The sequence below is a fragment of the Acipenser ruthenus genome, chromosome 44 (assembly GCF_902713425.1).
Source record: "Acipenser ruthenus chromosome 44, fAciRut3.2 maternal haplotype, whole genome shotgun sequence".
NCBI lineage: Eukaryota > Metazoa > Chordata > Actinopteri > Acipenseriformes > Acipenseridae > Acipenser > Acipenser ruthenus.
The window spans coordinates 4473713-4483725 of NC_081232.1; the positions used below are offsets into that span (position 1 = coordinate 4473713).

At 43.8% G+C, this 10013-nt stretch overlaps 30 non-coding genes and 15 pseudogenes across 30 annotated transcripts; all 45 read right to left on the reverse strand.

Moving 5' to 3' along the window:
• Positions 1-53: 53 nt before the first annotated feature.
• On the reverse strand, positions 54-172 carry LOC131712519 (5S ribosomal RNA). The gene has a single exon (XR_009314410.1). It is a non-coding gene; the product is annotated as a 5S ribosomal RNA (ribosomal RNA).
• A 99-nt stretch (positions 173-271) lies between these two features.
• On the reverse strand, positions 272-390 carry LOC131710061 (5S ribosomal RNA). The gene has a single exon (XR_009311931.1). It is a non-coding gene; the product is annotated as a 5S ribosomal RNA (ribosomal RNA).
• Positions 391-504: 114 nt separating this feature from the next.
• Positions 505-623, reverse strand: LOC131713158 (5S ribosomal RNA). Its single transcript, XR_009315043.1, has one exon. It is a non-coding gene; the product is annotated as a 5S ribosomal RNA (ribosomal RNA).
• Positions 624-718: 95 nt separating this feature from the next.
• On the reverse strand, positions 719-837 carry LOC131709930 (5S ribosomal RNA). Its single transcript, XR_009311794.1, has one exon. It is a non-coding gene; the product is annotated as a 5S ribosomal RNA (ribosomal RNA).
• A 114-nt stretch (positions 838-951) lies between these two features.
• LOC131714057 (5S ribosomal RNA) lies at positions 952-1070 on the reverse strand (annotated as a pseudogene).
• Positions 1071-1165: 95 nt separating this feature from the next.
• Positions 1166-1284, reverse strand: LOC131710604 (5S ribosomal RNA). The gene has a single exon (XR_009312486.1). It is a non-coding gene; the product is annotated as a 5S ribosomal RNA (ribosomal RNA).
• A 114-nt stretch (positions 1285-1398) lies between these two features.
• LOC131714032 (5S ribosomal RNA) lies at positions 1399-1517 on the reverse strand (annotated as a pseudogene).
• Positions 1518-1631: 114 nt separating this feature from the next.
• LOC131714961 (5S ribosomal RNA) lies at positions 1632-1740 on the reverse strand (annotated as a pseudogene).
• A 114-nt stretch (positions 1741-1854) lies between these two features.
• On the reverse strand, positions 1855-1963 carry LOC131714317 (5S ribosomal RNA; annotated as a pseudogene).
• A 97-nt stretch (positions 1964-2060) lies between these two features.
• Positions 2061-2179, reverse strand: LOC131711079 (5S ribosomal RNA). The gene has a single exon (XR_009312961.1). It is a non-coding gene; the product is annotated as a 5S ribosomal RNA (ribosomal RNA).
• A 100-nt stretch (positions 2180-2279) lies between these two features.
• LOC131713163 (5S ribosomal RNA) lies at positions 2280-2408 on the reverse strand (annotated as a pseudogene).
• A 114-nt stretch (positions 2409-2522) lies between these two features.
• Positions 2523-2631, reverse strand: LOC131716078 (5S ribosomal RNA; annotated as a pseudogene).
• Positions 2632-2731: 100 nt separating this feature from the next.
• On the reverse strand, positions 2732-2850 carry LOC131711612 (5S ribosomal RNA). The gene has a single exon (XR_009313498.1). It is a non-coding gene; the product is annotated as a 5S ribosomal RNA (ribosomal RNA).
• Positions 2851-2950: 100 nt separating this feature from the next.
• On the reverse strand, positions 2951-3069 carry LOC131710996 (5S ribosomal RNA). The gene has a single exon (XR_009312878.1). It is a non-coding gene; the product is annotated as a 5S ribosomal RNA (ribosomal RNA).
• Positions 3070-3183: 114 nt separating this feature from the next.
• Positions 3184-3302, reverse strand: LOC131712269 (5S ribosomal RNA). The gene has a single exon (XR_009314162.1). It is a non-coding gene; the product is annotated as a 5S ribosomal RNA (ribosomal RNA).
• A 114-nt stretch (positions 3303-3416) lies between these two features.
• LOC131713826 (5S ribosomal RNA) lies at positions 3417-3535 on the reverse strand (annotated as a pseudogene).
• Positions 3536-3649: 114 nt separating this feature from the next.
• LOC131717727 (5S ribosomal RNA) lies at positions 3650-3768 on the reverse strand. The gene has a single exon (XR_009316618.1). It is a non-coding gene; the product is annotated as a 5S ribosomal RNA (ribosomal RNA).
• A 114-nt stretch (positions 3769-3882) lies between these two features.
• Positions 3883-3991, reverse strand: LOC131714319 (5S ribosomal RNA; annotated as a pseudogene).
• A 100-nt stretch (positions 3992-4091) lies between these two features.
• LOC131717728 (5S ribosomal RNA) lies at positions 4092-4210 on the reverse strand. The gene has a single exon (XR_009316619.1). It is a non-coding gene; the product is annotated as a 5S ribosomal RNA (ribosomal RNA).
• A 114-nt stretch (positions 4211-4324) lies between these two features.
• Positions 4325-4433, reverse strand: LOC131716431 (5S ribosomal RNA; annotated as a pseudogene).
• A 100-nt stretch (positions 4434-4533) lies between these two features.
• Positions 4534-4652, reverse strand: LOC131714000 (5S ribosomal RNA; annotated as a pseudogene).
• A 114-nt stretch (positions 4653-4766) lies between these two features.
• LOC131715719 (5S ribosomal RNA) lies at positions 4767-4875 on the reverse strand (annotated as a pseudogene).
• A 114-nt stretch (positions 4876-4989) lies between these two features.
• On the reverse strand, positions 4990-5108 carry LOC131717729 (5S ribosomal RNA). The gene has a single exon (XR_009316620.1). It is a non-coding gene; the product is annotated as a 5S ribosomal RNA (ribosomal RNA).
• A 100-nt stretch (positions 5109-5208) lies between these two features.
• On the reverse strand, positions 5209-5328 carry LOC131712533 (5S ribosomal RNA). The gene has a single exon (XR_009314424.1). It is a non-coding gene; the product is annotated as a 5S ribosomal RNA (ribosomal RNA).
• Positions 5329-5428: 100 nt separating this feature from the next.
• Positions 5429-5547, reverse strand: LOC131713535 (5S ribosomal RNA; annotated as a pseudogene).
• A 114-nt stretch (positions 5548-5661) lies between these two features.
• LOC131711693 (5S ribosomal RNA) lies at positions 5662-5780 on the reverse strand. The gene has a single exon (XR_009313581.1). It is a non-coding gene; the product is annotated as a 5S ribosomal RNA (ribosomal RNA).
• Positions 5781-5880: 100 nt separating this feature from the next.
• Positions 5881-5999, reverse strand: LOC131717730 (5S ribosomal RNA). Its single transcript, XR_009316621.1, has one exon. It is a non-coding gene; the product is annotated as a 5S ribosomal RNA (ribosomal RNA).
• Positions 6000-6099: 100 nt separating this feature from the next.
• LOC131717731 (5S ribosomal RNA) lies at positions 6100-6218 on the reverse strand. The gene has a single exon (XR_009316622.1). It is a non-coding gene; the product is annotated as a 5S ribosomal RNA (ribosomal RNA).
• Positions 6219-6318: 100 nt separating this feature from the next.
• LOC131715776 (5S ribosomal RNA) lies at positions 6319-6427 on the reverse strand (annotated as a pseudogene).
• Positions 6428-6527: 100 nt separating this feature from the next.
• Positions 6528-6646, reverse strand: LOC131717732 (5S ribosomal RNA). The gene has a single exon (XR_009316623.1). It is a non-coding gene; the product is annotated as a 5S ribosomal RNA (ribosomal RNA).
• Positions 6647-6746: 100 nt separating this feature from the next.
• On the reverse strand, positions 6747-6865 carry LOC131717733 (5S ribosomal RNA). The gene has a single exon (XR_009316624.1). It is a non-coding gene; the product is annotated as a 5S ribosomal RNA (ribosomal RNA).
• A 114-nt stretch (positions 6866-6979) lies between these two features.
• LOC131717734 (5S ribosomal RNA) lies at positions 6980-7098 on the reverse strand. The gene has a single exon (XR_009316625.1). It is a non-coding gene; the product is annotated as a 5S ribosomal RNA (ribosomal RNA).
• Positions 7099-7198: 100 nt separating this feature from the next.
• LOC131711196 (5S ribosomal RNA) lies at positions 7199-7317 on the reverse strand. The gene has a single exon (XR_009313079.1). It is a non-coding gene; the product is annotated as a 5S ribosomal RNA (ribosomal RNA).
• Positions 7318-7417: 100 nt separating this feature from the next.
• LOC131717736 (5S ribosomal RNA) lies at positions 7418-7536 on the reverse strand. Its single transcript, XR_009316627.1, has one exon. It is a non-coding gene; the product is annotated as a 5S ribosomal RNA (ribosomal RNA).
• A 100-nt stretch (positions 7537-7636) lies between these two features.
• On the reverse strand, positions 7637-7755 carry LOC131717737 (5S ribosomal RNA). The gene has a single exon (XR_009316628.1). It is a non-coding gene; the product is annotated as a 5S ribosomal RNA (ribosomal RNA).
• Positions 7756-7855: 100 nt separating this feature from the next.
• Positions 7856-7974, reverse strand: LOC131717738 (5S ribosomal RNA). The gene has a single exon (XR_009316629.1). It is a non-coding gene; the product is annotated as a 5S ribosomal RNA (ribosomal RNA).
• Positions 7975-8074: 100 nt separating this feature from the next.
• On the reverse strand, positions 8075-8193 carry LOC131717739 (5S ribosomal RNA). Its single transcript, XR_009316630.1, has one exon. It is a non-coding gene; the product is annotated as a 5S ribosomal RNA (ribosomal RNA).
• Positions 8194-8293: 100 nt separating this feature from the next.
• Positions 8294-8412, reverse strand: LOC131717740 (5S ribosomal RNA). The gene has a single exon (XR_009316631.1). It is a non-coding gene; the product is annotated as a 5S ribosomal RNA (ribosomal RNA).
• Positions 8413-8526: 114 nt separating this feature from the next.
• On the reverse strand, positions 8527-8645 carry LOC131717741 (5S ribosomal RNA). The gene has a single exon (XR_009316632.1). It is a non-coding gene; the product is annotated as a 5S ribosomal RNA (ribosomal RNA).
• Positions 8646-8759: 114 nt separating this feature from the next.
• LOC131709900 (5S ribosomal RNA) lies at positions 8760-8878 on the reverse strand. The gene has a single exon (XR_009311764.1). It is a non-coding gene; the product is annotated as a 5S ribosomal RNA (ribosomal RNA).
• Positions 8879-8978: 100 nt separating this feature from the next.
• On the reverse strand, positions 8979-9097 carry LOC131710623 (5S ribosomal RNA). Its single transcript, XR_009312506.1, has one exon. It is a non-coding gene; the product is annotated as a 5S ribosomal RNA (ribosomal RNA).
• A 100-nt stretch (positions 9098-9197) lies between these two features.
• On the reverse strand, positions 9198-9316 carry LOC131713422 (5S ribosomal RNA; annotated as a pseudogene).
• A 100-nt stretch (positions 9317-9416) lies between these two features.
• LOC131710731 (5S ribosomal RNA) lies at positions 9417-9535 on the reverse strand. Its single transcript, XR_009312612.1, has one exon. It is a non-coding gene; the product is annotated as a 5S ribosomal RNA (ribosomal RNA).
• Positions 9536-9635: 100 nt separating this feature from the next.
• On the reverse strand, positions 9636-9754 carry LOC131717742 (5S ribosomal RNA). Its single transcript, XR_009316633.1, has one exon. It is a non-coding gene; the product is annotated as a 5S ribosomal RNA (ribosomal RNA).
• A 114-nt stretch (positions 9755-9868) lies between these two features.
• On the reverse strand, positions 9869-9977 carry LOC131716130 (5S ribosomal RNA; annotated as a pseudogene).
• Positions 9978-10013: the final 36 nt, after the last annotated feature.

Sequence of the window (10013 nt, forward strand, 5' to 3'; positions counted from 1 at the left end):
GATTCCTCCAAAATTTCCTTTTGTCCTCCACACATTTCAATTGTAAAATGTAATGCCTGCAGCACTTGATATTCCCAGGTGGTCTCCCATCCAAGTACTAACCAAGCCCAACATTGATTAGCTTCTGAGATCAGACGAGATCAGGCTTACTCAAGGTGGTGTGGCCGCAGGCGAGTGCATTTCTGCTTTCATGACTTTTATGTTTAGTGAGCTGGGGGTGATTCCTCCAAATTTCCTTTTGTCCTCCACACATTTCAATTGTAAAATGTAATGCCTGCAGCACTTGATATTCCCAGGTGGTCTCCCATCCAAGTACTAACCAAGCCCAACACTGCTTAGCTTCTGAGATCAGACGAGATCAGGCTTATTCAAGGTGGTGTGGCCGCAGGCGAATGCAGTTCTGCTTTCATGACTTTTATGTTTAGTGAGCTGGGGGTGATTCCTCCAAAATTTCCTTTTGTCCTCCACACATTTCAATTGTAAAATGTAATTACAAAAATGTAATGCCTGCAGCACTTGATATTCCCAGGTGGTCACCCATCCAAGTACTAACCAAGCCCAACACTGCTTAGCTTCTGAGAACAGACGAAATCAGGCTTATTCAAGGTGGTGTGGCCGCAGGCGATTGCATTTCTGCTTTCATGACTTTTATGTTTAGTGAGCTGGGGGTGATTCCTCCAAAATTTCCTTTTGTCCACATTTCAATTGTAAAATGTAATGCCTGCAGCACTTGATATTCCCAGGTGGTCTCCCATCCAAGTACTAACCAAGCCCAACACTGCTTAGTTTCTGAGATCAGATGAGATCAGGCTTATTCAAGGTGGTGTGGCCGCAGGCGATTGCATTTCTGCTTTCATGACTTTTATGTTTAGTGAGCTGGGGGTGATTCCTCCAAAATTTCCTTTTGTCCTCAACACATTTCAATTGTAAAATGTAATTACAAAAATGTAATGCCTGCAGCACTTGATATTCCCAGGTGGTCACCCATCCAAGTACTAACCAAGCCCAACACTGCTTAGCTTCTGAGAACAGACGAAATCATGCTTATTCAAGGTGGTGTGGCCGCAGGCGATTGCATTTCTGCTTTCATGACTTTTATGTTTAGTGAGCTGGGGGTGATTCCTCCAAAATTTCCTTTTGTCCACATTTCAATTGTAAAATGTAATGCCTGCAGCACTTGATATTCCCAGGTGGTCTCCCATCCAAGTACTAACCAAGCCCAACACTGCTTAGTTTCTGAGATCAGACGAGATCAGGCTTATTCAAGGTGGTGTGGCCGCAGGCGATTGCATTTCTGCTTTCATGACTTTTATGTTTAGTGAGCTGGGGGTGATTCCTCCAAAACTTCCTTTTGTCCTCAACACATTTCAATTGTAAAATGTAATTACAAAAATGTAATGCCTGCAGCACTTGATATTCCCAGGTGGTCTCCCATTCAAGTACTAACCAAGCCCAACATTGCTTAGCTTCTGAGATCAGACAAGATCAGGCTTATTCAAGGTGTTGTGGCCGCAGGCGATTGCATTTCTGCTTTCATGACTTTTATGTTTAGTGAGCTGGGGGTGATTCCTCCAAAATTTCCTTTTGTCCTCCACACATTTCAATTGTAAAATGTAATTACAAAAATGTAATGCCTGCAGCACTTGATATTCCCAGGTGGTCTCCCATCCAAGTACTAACCAAGCCCAACATTGCTTAGCTTCTGAGATCAGGCTTATTCAAGGTGGTGTGGCCGCAGGCGATTGCATTTCTGCTTTCATGACTTTTATGTTTAGTGAGCTGGGGGTGATTCCTCCAAAATTTCCTTTTGTCCTCCACACATTTCAATTGTAAAATGTAATTACAAAAATGTAATGCCTGCAGCACTTGATATTCCCAGGTGGTCTCCCATCCAAGTACTAACCAAGCCCAACATTGCTTAGCTTCTGAGATCAAGCTTATTCAATGTGGTGTGGCCGCAGGCGATTGCATTTTTGCTTTCATGACTTTTATGTTTAGTGAGCTGGGGGTGATTCCTCCAAAATTTCCTTTTGTCCACACATTTCAATTGTAAAATGTAATGCCTGCAGCACTTGATATTCCCAGGTGGTCTCCCATCCAAGTACTAACCAAGCCCAACATTGATTAGCTTCTGAGATCAGACGAGATCAGGCTTATTCAAGGTGGTGTGGCCGCAGGCGATTGCATTTCTGCTTTCATGACTTTTATGTTTAGTGAGCTGGGGGTGATTCCTCCAAAATTTCCTTTTGTCCTCCACACATTTCAATTGTAAAATGTAATGCCTGCAGCACTTGATATTCCCAGGTGGTCTCCCATCCAAGTACTAACCGAGCCCAACATTGCTTAGCTTCTGAGATCAGATGAGATCAGGCGAGATCAGGCTTATTCAAGGTGGTGTGGCCGCAGGCGATTGCATTTCTGCTTTCATGACTTTTATGTTTAGTGAGCTGGGGGTGATTCCACCAAAATTTCCTTTTGTCCTCCACACATTTCAATTGTAAAATGTAATTACAAAAATGTAATGCCTGCAGCACTTGATATTCCCAGGTGGTCTCCCATCCAAGTACTAACCAAGCCCAACACTGCTTAGCTTCTGAGATCAGACTTATTCAAGGTGGTGTGGCCGCAGGCGATTGCATTTCTGCTTTCATGACTTTTATGTTTAGTGAGCTGGGGGTGATTCCTCCAAAATTTCCTTTTGTCCTCCACACATTTCAATTGTAAAATGTAATGCCTGCAGCACTTGATATTCCCAGGTGGTCTCCCATCCAAGTACTAACCAAGCCCAACATTGCTTAGCTTCTGAGATCAGGCGAGATCAGGCTTATTCAAGGTGGTGTGGCCGCAGGCGATTGCATTTCTGCTTTCATGACTTTTATGTTTAGGGAGCTGGGGGTGATTCCTCCAAAATTTCCTTTTGTCCTCCACACATTTCAATTGTAAAATGTAATGCCTGCAGCACTTGATATTCCCAGGTGGTCTCCCATCCAAGAACTAATCAAGCCCAACATTGCTTAGCTTCTGAGATCAGACGAGATCAGGCTTATTCAAGGTGGTGTGGCCGCAGGCGATTGCATTTCTGCTTTCATGACTTTTATGTTTAGTGAGCTGGGAGTGATTCCTCCAAAATTTCCTTTTGTCCTCCACACATTTCAATTGTAAAATGTAATTACAAAAATGTAATGCCTGCAGCACTTGATATTCCCAGGTGGTCTCCCATCCAAGTACTAACCAAGCCCAACATTGCTTAGCTTCTGAGATCAGACTAGATCAGGCTTATTCAAGGTGGTGTGGCCGCAGGCGATTAAATTTCTGCTTTCATGACTTTTATGTTTAGTGAGCTGGGGGTGATTCCTCCAAAATTTCCTTTTGTCGTCCACACATTTCAATTGTAAAATGTAATTACAAAAATGTAATGCCTGCAGCACTTGATATTCCCAGGTGGTCTCCCATCCAAGTACTAACCAAACCCATCATTCCTTAGCTTCTGAGATCAGACGAGATCAGGCTTATTCAAGGTGGTGTGGCCGCAGGCGATTGCATTTCTGCTTTCATGACTTTAATGTTTAGTGAGCTGGGGGTGATTCCTTCAAAATTTCCTTTTGTCCTCCACACATTTCAATTGTAAAATGTAATTACAAAAATGTAATGCCTGCAGCACTTGATATTCCCAGGTGGTCTCCCATCCAAGTACTAACCAAGCCCAACATTGCTTAGCTTCTGAGATCAGACGAGATCAGGCTTATTCAAGGTGGTGTGGCCGCAGGCGATTGCTTTTCTGCATTCATGACTTTTATGTTTAGTGAGCTGGGGGTGATTCCTCCAAAATTTCCTTTTGTCCTCCACACATTTCAATTGTAAAATGTAATTACAAAAATGTAATGCCTGCAGCACTTGATATTCCCAGGTGGTCTCCCATCCAAGTACTAACCAAGCCCAACATTGCTTAGCTTCTGAGATCAAGCTTATTCAATGTGGTGTGGCCGCAGGCGATTGCATTTTTGCTTTCATGACTTTTATGTTTAGTGAGCTGGGGGTGATTCCTCCAAAATTTCCTTTTGTCCTCCACACATTTCAATTGTAAAATGTAATGCCTGCAGCACTTGATATTCCCAGGTGGTCTCCCATCCAAGTACTAACCAAGCCCAACATTGCTTAGCTTCTGAGATCAGACGAGATCAGGCTTATTCAAGGTGGTGTGGCCGCAGGCGATTGCATTTCTGCTTTCATGACTTTTATGTTTAGTGAGCTGGGGGTGATTCCTCCAAAATTTCCTTTTGGCCTCCACACATTACAATTGTAAAATGTAATTACAAAAATGTAATGCCTGCAGCACTTGATATTCCCAGGTGGACTCCCATCCAAGTACTAACCAAGCCCAACATTGCTTAGCTTCTGAGATCAGGCTTATTCACGGCAGTGTGGCCGCAGGCGATTGCATTTCTGCTTTCATGACTTTTATGTTTAGTGAGCTGGGGGTGATTCCTCCAAAATTTCCTTTTGTCCTCCACACATTTCAATTGTAAAATGTAATGCCTGCAGCACTTGATATTACAAGGTGGTCTCCCATCCAAGTATTAATCAAGCCCAACATTGCTTAGCTTCTGAGATCAGACGAGATCAGGCTTATTCAAGGTGGTGTGGCCGCAGGCGATTGCATTTCTGCTTTCATGACTTTTATGTTTAGTGAGCTGGGGGTGATTCCTCCAAAATTTCCTTTTGTCCTCCACACATTTCAATTGTAAAATGTAATTACAAAAATGTAATGCCGGCAGCACTTGATATTCCCAGGTGGTCTCCCATCCAAGTACTAACCAAGCCCAACATTGCTTAGCTTCTGAGATCAGGCTTATTCAAGGTGGTGTGGCCGCAGGCGATTGCATTTCTGCTTTCATGACTTTTATGTTTAGTGAGCTGGGGGTGATTCCTCCAAAATTTCCTTTTGTCCTCCACACATTTCAATTGTAAAATGTAATTACAAAAATGTAATGCCTGCAGCACTTGATATTCCCAGGTGGTCTCCCATCCAAGTACTAACCAAGCCCAACATTGCTTAGCTTCTGAGATCAGACGAGATCAGGCTTATTCAAGGTGGTGTGGCCGCAGGCGATTGCATTTCTGCTTTCATGACTTTTATGTTTAGTGAGCTGGGGGTGATTCCTCCAAAATTTCCTTTTGTCCTCCACACATTTCAATTGTAAAATGTAATGCCTGCAGCACTTGATATTCCCAGGTGGTCTCCCCATCCAAGTACTAATCAAGCCCAACATTGCTTAGCTTCTGAGATCAGACGAGATCAGGCTTATTCAAGGTGGTGTGGCCGCAGGCGATTGCATTTCTGCTTTCATGACTTTTATGTTTAGTGAGCTGGGGGTGATTCCTCCAAAATTTCCTTTTGTCCTCCACACATTTCAATTGTAAAATGTAATGCCTGCAGCACTTAATATTCCCAGGTGGTCTCCCATCCAAGTACTAACCAAGCCCAACATTGCTTAGCTTCTGAGATCAGACGAGATCAGGCTTATTCAAGGTGTTGTGGCCGCAGGCGATTGCATTTCTGCTTTCATGACTTTTATGTTTAGTGAGCTGGGGGTGATTCCTCCAAAATTTCCTTTTGTCCTCCACACATTTCAATTGTAAAATGTAATTACAAAAATGTAATGCCTGCAGCACTTGATATTCCCAGGTGGTCTCCCATCCAAGTACTAACCAAGCCCAACATTGCTTAGCTTCTGAGATCAGACGAGGTCAGGCTTATTCAAGGTGGTGTGGCCGCAGGCGATTGCATTTCTGCTTTCATGACTTTTATGTTTAGTGAGCTGGGGGTGATTCCTCCAAAATTTCCTTTTGTCCTCCACACATTTCAATTGTAAAATGTAATGCCTGCAGCACTTGATATTCCCAGGTGGTCTCCCATCCAAGTACTAACCAAGCCCAACATTGCTTAGCTTCTGAGATCAGACGAGATCAGGCTTATTCAAGGTGGTGTGGCCGCAGGCGATTGCATTGCTGCTTTCATGACTTTTATGTTTAGTGAGCTGGGGGTGATTCCTCCAAAATTTCCTTTTGTCCTCCACACATTTCAATTGTAAAATGTAATGCCTGCAGCACTTGATATTCCCAGGTGGTCTCCCATCCAAGTACTAACCAAGCCCAACATTGCTTAGCTTCTGAGATCAGACGAGATCAGGCTTATTCAAGGTGGTGTGGCCGCAGGCGATTGCATTTCTGCTTTCATGACTTTTATGTTTAGTGAGCTGGGGGTGATTCCTCCAAAATTTCCTTTTGTCCTCCACACATTTCAATTGTAAAATGTAATGCCTGCAGCACTTGATATTCCCAGGTGGTCTCCCATCCAAGTACTAACCAAGCCCAACATTGCTTAGCTTCTGAGATCAGACTTATTCAAGGTGGTGTGGCCGCAGGCGATTGCATTTCTGCTTTCATGACTTTTATGTTTAGTGAGCTGGGGGTGATTCCTCCAAAATTTCCTTTTGTCCTCCACACATTTCAATTGTAAAATGTAATGCCTGCAGCACTTGATATTCCCAGGTGGTCTCCCATCCAAGTACTAACCAAGCCCAACATTGCTTAGCTTCTGAGATCAGACGAGATCAGGCTTATTCAAGGTGGTGTGGCCGCAGGCGATTGCTGTTCTGCTTTCATGACTTTTATGTTTAGTGAGCTGGGGGTGATTCCTCCAAAATTTCCTTTTGTCCTCCACACATTTCAATTGTAAAATGTAATGCCTGCAGCACTTGATATTCCCAGGTGGTCTCCCATCCAAGTACTAACCAAGCCCAACATTGCTTAGCTTCTGAGATCAGACGAGATCAGGCTTATTCAAGGTGGTGTGGCCGCAGGCGATTGCATTTCTGCTTTCATGACTTTTATGTTTAGTGAGCTGGGGGTGATTCCTCCAAAATTTCCTTTTGTCCTCCACACATTTCAATTGTAAAATGTAATTACAAAAATGTAATGCCTGCAGCACTTGATATTCCCAGGTGGTCTCCCATCCAAGTACTAACCAAGCCCAACATTGCTTAGCTTCTGAGATCAGACGAGATCAGGCTTATTCAAGGTGGTGTGGCCGCAGGCGATTGCATTTCTGCTTTCATGACTTTTATGTTTAGTGAGCTGGGGGTGATTCCGCCAAAATTTCCTTTTGTCCTCCACACATTTCAATTGTAAAATGTAATGCCTGCAGCACTTGATATTCCCAGGTGGTCTCCCATCCAAGTACTAACCAAGCCCAACATTGCTTAGCTTCTGAGATCAGACGAGATCAGGCTTATTCAAGGTGGGGTGGCCGCAGGCGATTGCTGTTCTGCTTTCATGACTTTTATGTTTAGTGAGCTGGGGGTGATTCCTCCAAAATTTCCTTTTGTCCTCCACACATTTCAATTGTAAAATGTAATGCCTGCAGCACTTGATATTCCCAGGTGGTCTCCCATCCAAGTACTAACCAAGCCCAACATTGCTTAGCTTCTGAGATCAGACGAGATCAGGCTTATTCAAGGTGGTGTGGCCGCAGGCGATTGCATTTCTGCTTTCATGACTTTTATGTTTAGTGAGCTGGGGGTGATTCCTCCAAAATTTCCTTTTGTCCTCCACACATTTCAATTGTAAAATGTAATGCCTGCAGCACTTGATATTCCCAGGTGGTCTCCCATCCAAGTACTAACCAAGCCCAACATTGCTTAGCTTCTGAGATCAGACGAGATCAGGCTTATTCAAGGTGGTGTGGCCGCAGGCGATTGCATTGCTGCTTTCATGACTTTTATGTTTAGTGAGCTGGGGGTGATTCCTCCAAAATTTCCTTTTGTCCTCCACACATTTCAATTGTAAAATGTAATGCCTGCAGCACTTGATATTCCCAGGTGGTCTCCCATCCAAGTACTAACCAAGCCCAACATTGCTTAGCTTCTGAGATCAGACGAGATCAGGCTTATTCAAGGTGGTGTGGCCGCAGGCGATTGCATTTCTGCTTTCATGACTTTTATGTTTAGTGAGCTGGGGGTGATTCCTCCAAAATTTCCTTTTGTCCTCCACACATTTCAATTGTAAAATGTAATGCCTGCAGCACTTGATATTCCCAGGTGGTCTCCCATCCAAGTACTAACCAAGCCCAACATTGCTTAGCTTCTGAGATCAGACGAGATCAGGCTTATTCAAGGTGGTGTGGCCGCAGGCGATTGCATTTCTGCTTTCATGACTTTTATGTTTAGTGAGCTGGGGGTGATTCCTCCAAAATTTCCTTTTGTCCTCCACACATTTCAATTGTAAAATGTAATGCCTGCAGCACTTGATATTCCCAGGTGGTCTCCCATCCAAGTACTAACCAAGCCCAACATTGCTTAGCTTCTGAGATCAGACGAGATCAGGCTTATTCAAGGTGGTGTGGCCGCAGGCGATTGCATTTCTGCTTTCATGACTTTTATGTTTAGTGAGCTGGGGGTGATTCCTCCAAAATTTCCTTTTGTCCTCCACACATTTCAATTGTAAAATGTAATTACAAAAATGTAATGCCTGCAGCACTTGATATTCCCAGGTGGTCTCCCATCCAAGTACTAACCAAGCCCAACATTGCTTAGCTTCTGAGATCAGACGAGATCAGGCTTATTCAAGGTGGTGTGGCCGCAGGCGATTGCATTTCTGCTTTCATGACTTTTATGTTTAGTGAGCTGGGGGTGATTCCTCCAAAATTTCCTTTTGTCCTCCACACATTTCAATTGTAAAATGTAATTACAGAAATGTAATGCCTGCAGCACTTGATATTCCCAGGTGGTCTCCCATCCAAGTACTAACCAAGCCCAACATTGCTTAGCTTCTGAGATCAGACGAGATCAGGCTTATCCAAGGTGGTATGGCCGCAGGCGATTGCATTTCTGCTTTCATGACTTTTATGTTTAGTGAGCTGGGGGTGATTCCTCCAAAATTTCCTTTTGTCCTCCACACATTTCAATTGTAAAATGTAATGCCTGCAGCACTTGATATTCCTAGGTGGTCTCCCATCCAAGTACTAACCAAGCCCAACATTGCTTAGCTTCTGAGATCAGACGAGATCAGGCTTATTCAAGGTGGTGTGGCCGCAGGCGATTGCTGTTCTGCTTTCATGACTTTTATGTTTAGTGAGCTGGGGGTGATTCCTCCAAAATTTCCTTTTGTCCTCCACACATTTCAATTGTAAAATGTAATGCCTGCAGCACTTGATATTCCCTGGTGGTCTCCCATCCAAGTACTAACCAAGACCAACATTGCTTAGCTTCTGAGATCAGACGAGATCAGGCTTAGTCAAGGTGGTGTGGCCGCAGGCGATTGCATTTCTGCTTTCATGACTTTTATGTTTAGTGAGCTGGGGGTGATTCCTCCAAAATTTCCTTTTGTCCTCCACACATTTCAATTGTAAAATGTAATGCCTGCAGCACTTGATATTCCCAGGTGGCCTCCCATCCAAGTACTAACCAAGCCCAACATTGCTTAGCTTCTGAGATCAGACGAGATCAGGCTTATTCAAGGTGGTGTGGCCGCAGGCGATTGCATTTCTGCTTTCATGACTTTTATGTTTAGTGAGCTGGGGGTGATTCCTCCAAAATTTCCTTTTGTCCTCCACACATTTCAATTGTAAAATGTAATGCCTGCAGCACTTGATATTCCCAGGTGGTCTCCCATCCAAGTACTAACCAAGCCCAACATTGCTTAGCTTCTGAGATCAGACGAGATCAGGCTTATTCAAGGTGGTGTGGCCGCAGGCGATTGCATTTCTGCTTTCATGACTTTTATGTTTAGTGAGCTGGGGGTGATTCCTCCAAAATTTCCTTTTGTCCTCCACACATTTCTATTGTAAAATGTAATTACAAAAATGTAATGCCTGCAGCACTTGATATTCCCAGGTGGTTTCCCATCCAAGTACTAACCAAGCCCAACATTGCTTAGCTTCTGAGATCAGACTTATTCAAGGTGGTGTGGCCGCAGGCGATTGCATTTCTGCTTTCATGACTTTTATGTTTAGT